The 13,560-nt window shown below is 38.2% G+C and overlaps 1 protein-coding gene across 9 annotated transcripts in view; it reads right to left on the reverse strand.

Annotated features, from left to right (window-relative positions):
- The window catches only part of BCAS3 (BCAS3 microtubule associated cell migration factor), a 489,647-nt gene that overhangs the window by 450,091 nt on the left and 25,996 nt on the right, over positions 1-13,560 (reverse strand). The gene's annotated exons all lie outside the window — the stretch shown is intronic.

The raw sequence follows: 13,560 nt of genomic DNA on the forward strand, positions 1-13,560 counted from the left end.
ACAGAAAAATAAAGCTCAAAAAGCATTCATTATATTTTCACCATGCTGTCTTTATTAATTCACTGCAATAAGTTGATTAGACTTGAAAATATAATTACTATATCTTGTCAAATTTCAGAACACTTCTTTTTAAAAACCACAAATCATTAACCTGAAAAAAATTCTTCTACAGAAAAAGAAAACATTTTTAGAGCACCTTGCACAATCAAAGTATACCCAAAGGTTTTACAAAAGCAAAGGGCAAGAGGTTGGAAGGCCAGTGGCTATACAGATAAAGAGCAGCAGCCACTACAAGCTCAGCAATAGGGATACATTTCACAACAAAACCATGAACTCTAGAACAACAGCTCCCGTAAATATGGTGATAGGTGTAAATGAACAATAAAATTTCGCCAGGATACGTGGGTATTTGCTTACTCTTTTCAGAAACCGTTATTTCTTATTAAGGTCAAGTAATGCTAACTCCCATTTTTCTATTTTGTGAAGCTGTTCTAAAATATGAATGATGCTATTTTTGAAAGGCTTCACACATTTTTTCAATTTATTCCATTAAGGTCACACACAGTATAAGAGTAGTCCCTCTCTTTCTTTAGTGTGACGAGCTGGATCCTAATGTTTGCCTAAAACATGGCCATGCCCATGCCCATCTTACATCTCTAAATTGGGCAAATTTTTCACAAGTGACATAGCAGCATAAGTCCCATTTTCAAAAGTAATTTAGGAAAAGCAAGTCCCACTGACTTTCAGTATAACCTAGGCTCCACGTCACTTTTGAAAAATGGGGCATAGGCATTTTCAAAAATTTTACCCTGTGTCTAAGTAGGAATAAAGTCAAATAAAAACCATCTAATTTCTCGCCTTTGTGGAATTTTTTTTCCCCGGAGGGTACTACTGCTTTGCTGAATGTCAGGATGTTTGTCACTGAAATTAAACATACACACACCAAGCTGAGATGCCTCAGTGAGGTAAGTTTCCAGATCACAAAAAAGCTTTCTTCATTATAAAAATCAAACTCTTTGATCTACTCCAAGTATCGGTAACACATTCTGTTCAAACCTTAATTCACAATTAATTGTATGGCTGTACTTCTATGTGAATTCATCAGAAAGGTATAACAATTAACAATATACTTTTTCACTTCACAGTCTCTGTTAATTATTAATAGTACGGGTACATACAATTAATTTATAACATAAAACCGCTCAGCAATCTCATCTATACAAGACTAACTCTTCCCTCCTACGTGTTTGGAGTATTTATAATAGAAAAGGGTTCACATCAATAATTTCACCATCAACAACAGGTTTACGAGTTACTTAAAAAAGCCAAATGCACTTTCATTTTATTCTGCTCTTTCCAAGGTTTTTTATGGGTCACACCTGTACCGTATGTACCGATCTGTAAACTGATAAATGAAACATGTAAAGTCTTTTTAAAAACCTGGCAACCAATTTGTTTTTTTTTCCCCCCCAATATATGGAACAGATGAACTCCATTTGTTTCTGTTTACCTAGCCAGGCTCAATAGAAATTACATTAAGGGAGAAACCCTGGCTCCATTGAAGCCAATGGGAGTTTTGCCACTGATTTTAGTGGGGCCAGGATTTAAACCATGCATACATACACAAATACACATACACACACACACACACACTCGAGACATCAGTTCACAAGTTTCTATTCAGTCCAACTCTAAGTTTGAGTATAAACTTTTTATTTTAATAAGGAGAATTACAAAGGAAAGAATTTCAGAACATACAAAAATGGATTATAGGGGAAAACATTTGCACAGAATCAAAAGGAATATCATCATCATCTGCAACGTATTTGGAATAATTGTACAGTGGGTGCTTCAACTTCTAATTTCAGACGTTTAAGACAAACTCAGGTTTCAAAAAATTTTCATTATCTACTTCAAATTTATACTTTTAGGATGTAACTATTAATACGCTAGAAAAATCATTAGTATAAGGACCTTGCAGTGCATGAAATCAGGTTAACAGCAGTCCTGTTCATGAGATTGCAAGCAGCAACATGTGTTGTTCTCCATGATGCTTAATGCATCAGCACCCCCCCGTCATTCTGGGGGGGGGGGGGGACGTTTAATCCTTCAAGTTATGGTGGATTAATTTTTTATATATAAAATTGTGTTTATTCACATGTGCAATATACTGATGCTATACACACCTGCTCCGCACAGTGTTTAACAGAATGTAGTCTGATGATTGAAATGAAAAACAGCTAGCCAAATCCATCGAATATAAAAAGTATTGCAATCCTGTTGCAAAGTCCTTTTCTTAAACTCCTTTTATTCTAAATCCTTTTAATTCTGTCATAACACTACAGCATTTATAAAAAGCTGAAAATCCTGATAAATCACGCAATTAAAGTAATGAAAACTGCCTTTCCTGCCAACAAGGCACCACCTTATCTGCAACTCCATTTAGCTAAATGATAAAAAAAAAATTCTGTCATCAGCATATTTGAAAATATGCTAAACAAATTCCTCTGTCTAGATGAAAATTAATATCAAGCAACTTCCAGATCTCCATGAAGTCAAAAAGTTTTCCACATACTAATACAGTTCACTTGTTCAGATGAGCTCATGTACTGTACTTCCAATGAGATGCAAGTCCTGCTGGCAGCTTAATAATGCTAATAATCACAAAATACACTTTTTCAAGAGATAAAACAGCATAACCCAAGGCCTGATTTTCAAAAGGAGCTCAGCACTATGGCTCCCATTAACTTTCGTGAGAGTTGGGTCTGCTCAGCACCTCAGAAAATTAGAACACTAGCATCTCTGAATGTTTTCTCTCAATAAAAACAGGGCAATGTACTTTTGCTGGGTACTCAGCAGTGATGGTGCTTGCCAAAAGTCACTTCATTACTTTCATCTACCTCGTTGATTTTTAAAGCATTTTACTGTACCTTGAGTAAGAAATGCACTATATAACGCCAAGTACTATTCTATTTAGCAATGGCAAGTATGCTTTGAAAATATACTATGTAGGTTCACTCTTATTTCTTCATTATCTGTTTGATGCCAGTTCTATTCAGGTCCTTATACTGCTGTCATCAGCATAGTATCCCAGAGTTTCCCTGAAATGCATTAAGCAGCTGGACAAGCATTTGTTACACATGGTTCTCGTTCTCCCTTTTTTTCTCCAAAGGAAAGAGGAGATGCTCTGTTTCTGTTTTGTCTTTATTTTATGTCCACTATGTTATGCGCATTTATTATTCAAGGCAAGTTTTTAAAAGTGAGCCTTACAGTTAGAAAGGAAAGTGGTGAGATTTGCAGTGGTTCTTAAAACCTGTGGGAGTTCACTCCCCAGCCTTAGACCAGTCCCTTAGAATACTGTCTCCTGCAGAGACTAGCTTTACCCTCGTGGACAGCTCCATCTTCCTGATGAGTATAGATGTTGACCGCAGCCCCTGAGCTTCTGGTGATCTTTTAGGTATAGTGAGACCAGGACATTGAGCATCTTAAAAATAATGGGAGATCTTGAATTCGACTTGATATTCTATGGGAAGCCAGTAGGGAGAGGAGGACAGGCCTGATGTGTTCAGAGTGCAAGCTCTTTGGGGAATGAATCAGACCTTTTAGTTCTGTGTTATACAGTGCCTAGCACAGCAGGGCCCTGATCCATGACTGGGGCTCCTAGGTGCTCTGGTAATACAAATACATATATAATGTGCTCGCACAGTAGCCCATGTTGCTGAGATATGTTCCTACATTCACTACTAGCTAGAGTTTCCTGAGTAACTGAAAAATCCGGAGTATCCTTCTTTATTTTAAAAAAAAAGTTCAACACAACACATTTTCCATACACAGAAACACTATTTCCTGGAAACTGGGTTTATTTAAACAGGGAACTTACATTTGGCTAATGAATAAAACAAAATATATGTTTGTATGACTTATGCAGCATTGAGCACATGCATGTTAAACAATAATATTCACAAGTCAGTATAGTTCCCATCTTTCGAAATTTCTCCACTCTTATTTTCTTTACTCACGAACTTTACTCAGAGTTCCTGTACGGAGAACATTCAATTTCAGCAAATATGAAGAACTGTAAAGGGCCAAAGAATGTACATCCAAGTGACCAAGGTCCACCTACTCTAGGATCCCAGCTTCTCAACCATAGTCTTTCTTGGAGAGAGGCCCCAAGGTTTTTCCAGGCTGCACGGTTCCCTGTCTACATTGTGGTGTCTCCAGCAAGCCAGACTGCCTAAACAAGCCAGCATTCTGTATTTTGCTTTCTCTCCAAAGGCTACGAACAGCATAATTGTTCACAGCTATAAATAGCCACACACAGCTCTTTGTAAGCAAGAACATTTATTTTTAATGTGAAAGCATTACAGAGAAAACATAACAATAAAAACATACATGCACACTAAAAAGCTTACCAGAGGTCACCACAACTCCAGCCTTGGACTCTGGTAGATGTCAGTTCTTCCACAAGGATTGGGGGCGGCCCCCACCTTGGGCAGAAGGTCATGTCCATTTGCTGGATCAGAACAAAGGCACTGAGTCAGTTTAAACTCAGGCTCTTTATCCAAAAGTCCTTTCTCTGTCTGTTGGTCTCTGGAGAAACCAGTATACACAAACCTCTCCAAGAGATGGTACGTCTGTAGGTGGGAGGGTTTAACAATATGGCTGATTTACCTTCATCACCACTCACTGTCTTTAGTGCCTAGATGCTGTGGTAGCCCTCTACCATGGCGTACAACAGTGGTTTCAAACTGCAGGTTGCGACCCAGTATTGGGTTGTGGAATGGAAGGCACTGGGTCAGAGCGGCTCTGGTCAGCACCGCCAACCGGGCTGTTAAAAGTCCCATCGGCGGTGCTTCCTGGCTAAGGCAGGCTAGTTCCTACCTGTTCTGACACCACGCTGCGCCCCAGAAACAGCAAGCAGGTCCGGTTCCTAGGCGGGGGGAGCCACAGAGTGCCATACACTGCCCCCGCCCGAGCACCGGCTCTGCACTCCACTGGCTGGTTCCCGGACAATGGCATCGGGGAGGGGAGGGGGTGGCGGCGGCGCCTGCAGGCAAGAGCCACTTGTGCACCTCCGCCTAGGACCCGGACCTGCTGCTGACCGCTTCTGGGGTGCACTGTGATCCGTGGTGCCAGGACAGGCTGCCTTAGCACCCCCACTGCGCCGCTGACCGGGAGCCGCCCGAGAAAAGCCTGAGGCCCAACCCCATGCCCAAACCCAGAGCCCCTTCCTGCACCCCAAACCCTTCATCTCTGGCCCCAGCCCAGACCCCCTCCCACACCCTGAACCCCTCATTCCTGGCCCACCCTTCAGCCCTCACTCCAACCCTCTGCCCCAGTCCTGAGCCCCTCCCACACCTCAAACCCCTCATCCCCAGCTCCGTTGGGCTGCGGGCATCAACAATTTTCTTCAACTGGGTCAGCAGAAAAAAAAGTTTGAAAACCATCGTGTACAACACAATCACACATACAAGATTCATTTGAACAATGGGCCCCAAAAATACTTAAACTTAATTCAATAAGGGTCTCCCAACGATATGCAGGAAATTGCCATATCTGTCATACCTTATTTTTTATAATCTCTCTCAGTAGACAGCACATAGATCTCTTCCAGGGAATCAAACATTAGGCTTAGTTTTTAATCCAAATTTAAAATGGCTTTCTTGGCCTTAAACAGGAGTTTAAATAACACTTTCTTTGAGCTATTCAGACATAGATCCCTGTCCAGCCACAATAGAGTCATGAGGTAAAAAAATGTTAAATTCTGGAAAAAGGTACAAAACAAGTTTCACTTATTACTTCAGACTAATTACAGAGGAACAGAACTAGAACATATGGTAAAAATTTCCAAGCATTTTCTGCACTTCAAACTCCTTTATGTGTTATGGCATATTTAGCTAGCAAAATAAAGGTTTGGTAATGAACCAGAAACTTCATCTTCTGAAACCCACAAAAGTAAGGCTTTTTTGTTAAATTACAAACAATTTCTGCCAGCACCTAAAAGATCGACTTTTTATTTTAACATCCCAGTCCCCTTTCCTCTGATCATCCGATGAATGCATCCGATGAAGTGAGCTGTAGCTCACGAAAGCTTATGCTCAAATAAATTTGTTAGTCTCTAAGGTGCCACAAGTACTCCTTTTCTTTTTCCTCTGAGCAGTAAGTTTTAATATTTATTACAAGAAAAATATATTTAAAGGTGTTGAAATTTGATTTTGTTGAATTTGTATCATATAAATGGAGGAGGTCATGCATAAACTAGAGAGTCTATGAATCACTTTCCAAAACCTCCACCCACCCCAGCGAAAACGATTCAGACCATCGGGATCCCTTTTGATAGTCAATTCTCACTGGGACATCTGTTCAATCAAGGAAATCTAGTCACCAAAGAAAAAAGGAAATCTTATTTATACTAGGCCACCAATTAGACAGCAGAGATATGGCACTAACTAACTTGCAGCAGGTGAGTTATGGTTTTAAAACTGTAATTTACATAACAATACTTAAATAAAGGAGAAAATCAAATAGCTATGTACTCCATTAGTAGGGAACATAGAAATATGAAAGAAAAAAAAAAACACATCCAAAACTGTAAGATAGGGGGAGTTGCAGCACTAAAATACTCAGCATACATAGTGGCCTTGCTAAAGTTATTAAGCTCAAGCCATTTAATGAATTAAGACACCTGCAAAATGTCTGTATGTACTACTTGTATATATGTTTAATTAAATTTATCTTGTTCATCTTAACTTCTCTAATTCACTTAATTTCACCTTAGCAAGTAGGTTAGATTTATGGTAGGAAGTACTTTAAAACCTTGTTGCTCCAAAAGGACAAAAATTGCTATACATTTCATAACCTAATTGCAAAAGGTAACAGTTTACAGATTAATAGTTTGTAGTAAAACTACTTCTCTAAGCAATATTAAGTTGCACGTCTTGTTCTCTGACAAGTATCTGCATCTGCTCTGTCAAAAGGATTGATTCAAAAATTATGCCCATAGATATCCTGCATAGTAAAAATCTGATCTTAAATCTTTGCCTTCAAAGTGCTTATAACACAACTGCATGAGCATCAGCAATTCTGCAAGCATCTATAAAAGCCTTTTGTACAAATGGAATATACCCGGTGATTGATTCCTCTCAGTAGCAGGCATTGCCTTCTAATCTTGGAAATTGTGCACTCAAACATTAGGAGGCCAGACACAGATTTGTGTCTTCTGCCTGTTTTCTCCACTGAGGATAAGAGTTTCGCTGACAATATCCCAGTTTACTGCACAGTACAATTGGATGACATTCCTTTGATTCCCTCAGTGAGGAAGACATTGTTCTAGCCTAGCTCCTTTGATTTTCTTAAGAGCCTAGCTGAATACTGAAGTTAACTTGCTCTCCACAAACTGGATTCTTTTATCCACATCGTATCAGTCTTCCAGGTCAGATATCTTCTTCTCACATCCTCAGGCATGACTGCATGAGTGGCAAATGAAGATTACGTAAAAATGATTGCAGACTGCACACTTCAGTATGTTTACTGTCCAGAAGTTCTTTAGCTGTAATATCCACCACACTTGCTGAAAAATGAACCAGACAAATTATATGAAAGGAAAAAAAGTCCCTTGTAGGAATTGGTCGGATCTATGCATACAGACTGATTACTATGTATTTTTGCTGACGTAGTCTAAATTTGTGGGAAGACACTTTACATTCCTGAGAGCCAAGAGAGTATAAAAAGACAGTTGCAAGAGAGAGAGCACTGTAGATGGCTCAAGAATGTTTGGATGCTTTTTTTTTTTTTTTTAAATTCAGACACCTTCATCCTTCCGAGATGCTCCTCAAAGAGGCAGTGAGCAAATGAAAAGGGGCAAAGGGGCAGCCAGGACCAAGGCAGTATCAGAAGGTTGAGAGCACCAGACAAGTTGGCCAAAAGACCATCATAAGAAGCCATCCACCAGTCAGAAGGATACAGAACAGCAGAGAAAACTCCTTTTAACCTCCTCAAGTTCTGAACTCAAAGTCAAAGAATTTTAATCAGAGACAAAAACCATGCACTTTTACAGATATTTGCCCTTTCCTTCTGAGACACAACAGTTTTATTCTTAGTCAATACAGCAAACAGTTTCTACAAAAACACAAGAAAATAACTTTGAAATATTTGATAGTGATAACTAAATGTTACTATTAGAGGAAAGAGATGTGCATTATTTGAGAAAATGTTGCTTAGAAGGAAATAGTCTGCAATTTTAAATTACATTCAACCAAAGCTAGAGTCACATGAGCCTAGTGCAGTTAAAGTTGGAGCCCTGTGGACCTAAGGAACCAATACGATGTTTCTAAAAGTGAGATGGCAGCAGAATGGGGGGCCAGTCAACTTTTGAATATTAATATTTTTACATTGGTGTAAACATAAAAAACCACTCCAATGTTTTTTCTATACAGCTTATAAAAGGCTTACTTGCTACATCAGAATTCTATTCTATAATTTCTCTAACCCACCTACATCAGACTTCATTCTACCACAATCAACCCTACACCACTTCCAAAACACCAAAGCTTAAAAACACACCTGCACAAGCCACTTAGCGCTGACCAATTCTAGCTACAAACTGCTACTGTTTGGTCAGCTTGTAGGGTGGGTTTTTGTATTGTACACGCTTGGCAATTATTTTTGCCTTAAGAGACTTAAAACCACTAAGCCACCCAAGTGGCTGAATATATACAATATTAACATCTGCCTTCCTTTAGAGAGCAACCTAAATATTATAGTTCCTTTAAGTATTCTTGCAGATTAAGCTAAGTCAGCTTTTGAGGTTCACAGTAAAAACATTTAAAAATATAAACAGAAGTCAGAGATGCAGGTAATACCTGTTAAAACTGCAATAAAATTTGAACTTGTATAATGAAATAGTTTTCAAGTGCAAAACTAGTTTGTAACTCAATTCTAACTTCTGAAATTAATTCTAGTTTAAGAGAGTTTGTTTTACAATGTTCCTTGGTTCACATTTCTTTTAAAACCTTAAGTAGTTTGATACTTTCCATTACTGTTTACAATGTTTGTTCTCCTTGGTAAATTTGATGAAGTACAAATAATCATTCTGTACTGTGTGATTTTTTAAAAACAAAAAACCATGCAAGTAGCATAATACAGAAATTGGCAAAAAACTGAACTGAATTAAATTTGATGAATTTGTGTTCACAATAGCGAGGGCTGGGAATATATGAAACAACCAATGGCTCAAGCCAAGTTCTACACACAAAACTCTGCCAACACATCAGTCCTAAACTACCACACTCTGCTATTCCAGTGTTAGGCTCTGGACTTTCCAGACTATGGAATACTAATTGCTCAGCTGAGATTTACAGCCTGTGCAAACCCATTGAATTCAAAGGGTTTAAGCAAATATGCTGGCTCAGTAAATACAGGATTTTCACTATAACAGACTGCAATAAGTAAGAAGGGGAAAAATAAGATATTCTACCAAACTAATCCACTTCATAGAGCAAGCATATTCTGATTCTGCTACAAAAACTGTAAGAAGCCATTTATGTTATCTCAACTGTCAATATTTACAACTACAACACGGTCCTCAAAGTGAGTAGAGAGGTAAAGAACAATCACACTCATGAAATTTGCTGTAGCAACTTCTTAATGACTTCATCGTTTCAACCAAAATTTAGAAGTCGTACGTAGGTTCCCCGAATTCTCACAGGAAACCAGTTAACAGAGAACTGCAACAGTTCCGAAAGGAAGTGATTAAGGCATGAGTAAGAATTTTGGAAGAAGTGATGAAAACACTTTATGCTACATAAAGAGTATGATTGGACTAATGTAGTTAAATGGAACCACTATATATTACGGGGGGAAGCCTAATACAAAGCAATTTCAGGAGGAGGAGGAGGTCACAAAAACTTATCACAGCAAATGAGAAAAGTTAATATTCCCTGATTTTTGCTTTTTATTCCCAGGCTACCCAACCTATGACAGTGTTACCAACTATTTCCATTTCACTGGGAGAGTTAATTAATTTAACTGGCAGAGCCCCAGCCTCATCTTCCTTTACATCTACCACGTAAGGTTTCCACCACCCAACACCCACCCCCAACAAACAGGAAAATCAGACCAATTTGTCTTCAAACAAATCTTTTCTCCTGCATGTCTGAACAGACCAGGAGAAATTCAGAGTCCTCAGAAAACTAGACACCTTTACACATATGGAATAAGTACTCAAGTCAATCCCAGCACAAGGATTAAAACAGTGAGTAACTGGGTAGGTTAAGAAGCTGTGCCAACCAGATGCAACATGCAATCATGCAAAATGTCTAGGATTAGGATTCTTATTCTGAAGCCTGGTAGCATCAAGAAAGATGTCCTCATAGTCTGATTATTAGCCAAGCATCTGTACTTCCTCCTGTAAGCCTGAAAATTGGCCAGAGTAATATTTCAGTCTCCAAAAAGGCCATCTATATTCCGAGGTGCAGATAATAATCACAACCACCCATGCTGTTGGAGGCCAAAAGGATTTAAATGGGATGGGAAGAGATTAATTGGTTTCCTGATTATTTTATGATCCAATTAAAAATCTGACTTTTTGAAGAAGGCAGAGCTTGGATGCCTTATAAATACAGATTCCTTTCTCCAAGGCTACATATGGATGTAATAATATCAGTAGGAAATAACCTCTGTATTGCCTATTTTGGCTTATAGTTTGAAGACTGCACAAACTAATGCTATTTGGACCAGTTTATATACATATTCAGACTCACCATCTTGATAAAGCCATGTCACACTTGACACTAGCCCTAGTCTGAACAGGTGAATAGAAAAAGAGACAGGTTCGCATACTGTATACAATCTTTCCCTGCATCTGTCTTCTTTCTGGTTATCACAATGTTCAAGTGGATAACCAACATATCTGATCTCCAACACAACCGAGAGACAATCCATCTTGTCTTTCATATTGAAGTGCTATCCTTAGGTTCTGGACTAACTGTGTTTTCTATCATTAGTGTCCACAATGTGCTAGACAAAGGCAGACATAATCCTGTCCAAAAATAGCCTATACTCTAAGTAATCCATCAGCTCACTATTGTAGCTACAGCCAAGAGCGTTCACAGCTGGAAAAGAAAAGAAGGTTTGTCTGGGCGGTTCTAGCCTCTTATAAGACTGAGATGATGCTGATTGATGGAATAAGCATTTTGAGAAACAGACAACATTTATAACTTCTCCTTTGTTTGTCAGTCTCTGCTGAGCTATTGTGAAGGTGGTTCATTATGTCAGGGTCAGAAAGTTAGTTACCACAGTCAGCACTGTTCCTGGATTCACAGACAGCAGCAATAGCCAAGAACATTTTTCGCCTTCAGCTAGCCAAGAGACATACATGCCTCTTCAGTTATCCATGTCTCTGTTATCTCAAGGCTAGACTACCGTCATGAACTTCATTTGAGGCGAACGTTCAAGGCTATCCATAAGCTTCAAGTACACCAGAATGTGTCTGCATATCTGCGGGCAAGGTGGGCTTGGAAAGCACATTTTCATTACGCATATACACCATATACTTCACTGACATCCATTTCACTTCTAGCTCAAGTTCAAAGTACTATGACTTCGGACTTCTTCCAGTCTGTCCTGTTACAATTCCAATATTCAACCATTCACAGTTCATCTACGTGTCTCAAGTGTAAGACTCAAGCAAGCCAGAAGTCTGCAATAGTGGACGCTTGCCTTTGAAATCTGCTCTTGAAGGAAACACGTTTAAGCTTGAGCTTTGCCACATTTTGAGAGTGAGAAGTCACCTTTGTCCAGGCTTTCCACTAACTATACTCTGGAATCCCTGGTATTTATTACTAGCACTAGATTTTTCTCTATCTCTGTGCTTTAAAGTTAGCAACTACAGTGCTGCAAGTTCAGAGTATACAGTAAATGTCTATGTATTTAGCAAAGTGGAATCACATAAAGGGGACTAACTTTAACAATATGTACAAATAAAAAATAATATAAATGAATATAGACTGACTAAGGAAACTAGCCATCTTCTTTTATACATTTGAGCGATAAGGAAACGGAGAAAAGGCACAGTACAGTCTAACTCAGGGCCCATTTTTCTTAAAGATAACAATTTTCATGTGTGTTAGTCAACGAGAACAAAGATTGAAAAAAATTATAGTTTCTTAAAAAAAAAAAGTTTAAATATTTTAAACACTTCTCAAAGTTTGAAAGCACCATGAAAAAAACTGATTTGACATTGAAGGCTTGTTCCTATCCTCAAATAATAGAAAAATGTTAAAATGCACAGGTACACATTGCCGTGTAACTTAATAAATCAGATTTGATGAGGTCTTCTTTAATTCTTTGAAAACAGTACTATATTATGATGTGAAAAACATGATGCAACAGGGAATCAAACATCAAAGGATTACAGTACGTTAACAAAATAGTCCACAAACTATTAAGTTGTGCTGCTGAAAAACTGAGTTAAAACCATGAACTTTTCCTTTCACACCTGGGAATGAGTTTCTTATCACAAACAGATCTATCTCTAGGAACGTGCCAAATTCATCCACCATGAGCCTCACATTCAACAATTCCCTTTTTACATCTTTACAGTAAAACTGTGTTTGAGCATTGCTGATAATAATCAATCAGCTTCTCCTTCACAAATGCATTTTATTTTGTTCAGGATCATTAAAGCTTATGTGTGTCAGTTATCTAAGGCCTCTTATTACAGTTTTACTTTTATCTGATTCCAGATATTGGTCAATAATACATTCGTGTATTTTTAATCAGATTTACTTTATACCAAGCCATGTAAAAAGAGACCAAAACATGTTTATAAAAGGTTTAACTTAATTTAATATGAACTAATTTGAATAGCTTTCTGATGTAGCAACTATCATTGTTAAATGCTAAATATAAGCAGTTTAGAGAGAGAGAGAGAGAGAGAACTGCCCAACGGAATTCATAAGAAGTAGTTTAGTTTGCTTGCTAGACTGTACAACACAAAGCATTTTTCTACCCTCAGTAAAAAACAGAACTTGTTGGAATGTTAACTATTGTTTCCTTCACTTGTAGTTATACTTCTTTCCCCCTTTTTTCCTTTTTTAAAAAAGACCCAGGGATCCAATATTTGATGACACAGAAAAGAGCAAAATAGCCGTAGTTTGTCAGCTAATTACAAAGTTGACAATGTTCCCATAAAGAAAAAGCCCTGCACAAATTTTAAATATAAAGTATTAAATTCTAACAGTAGGTTGCTACTGCTCTAACACATTCCATTTTGTGTTTAATATTTTAACTGAATTTAAGATCGACTTAAACCTAACTCTAGTTTAGAGTTCTGTGCAAGGACAAGCTCTGCTTAACAGTTCTGGTAAATAGCTCTCAATACACTATTGCACAGATTCCTAACTTGTGTACCACTTCCCCACTTAACCCCAGACCTGAACAGAAAAGTAAACAACAGCTCAAATTAGGTCGACTGCAGTGGAATGTGGCAGCCATTTTACACAAGAAACACTACTTAGCAGCTGTACGCAGGAGACTTGCTTCTCCAGTTGAAGTTACAGG

The sequence above is a fragment of the Natator depressus genome, chromosome 17 (genome assembly GCF_965152275.1).
Source record: "Natator depressus isolate rNatDep1 chromosome 17, rNatDep2.hap1, whole genome shotgun sequence".
Classification (NCBI taxonomy): domain Eukaryota; kingdom Metazoa; phylum Chordata; order Testudines; family Cheloniidae; genus Natator; species Natator depressus.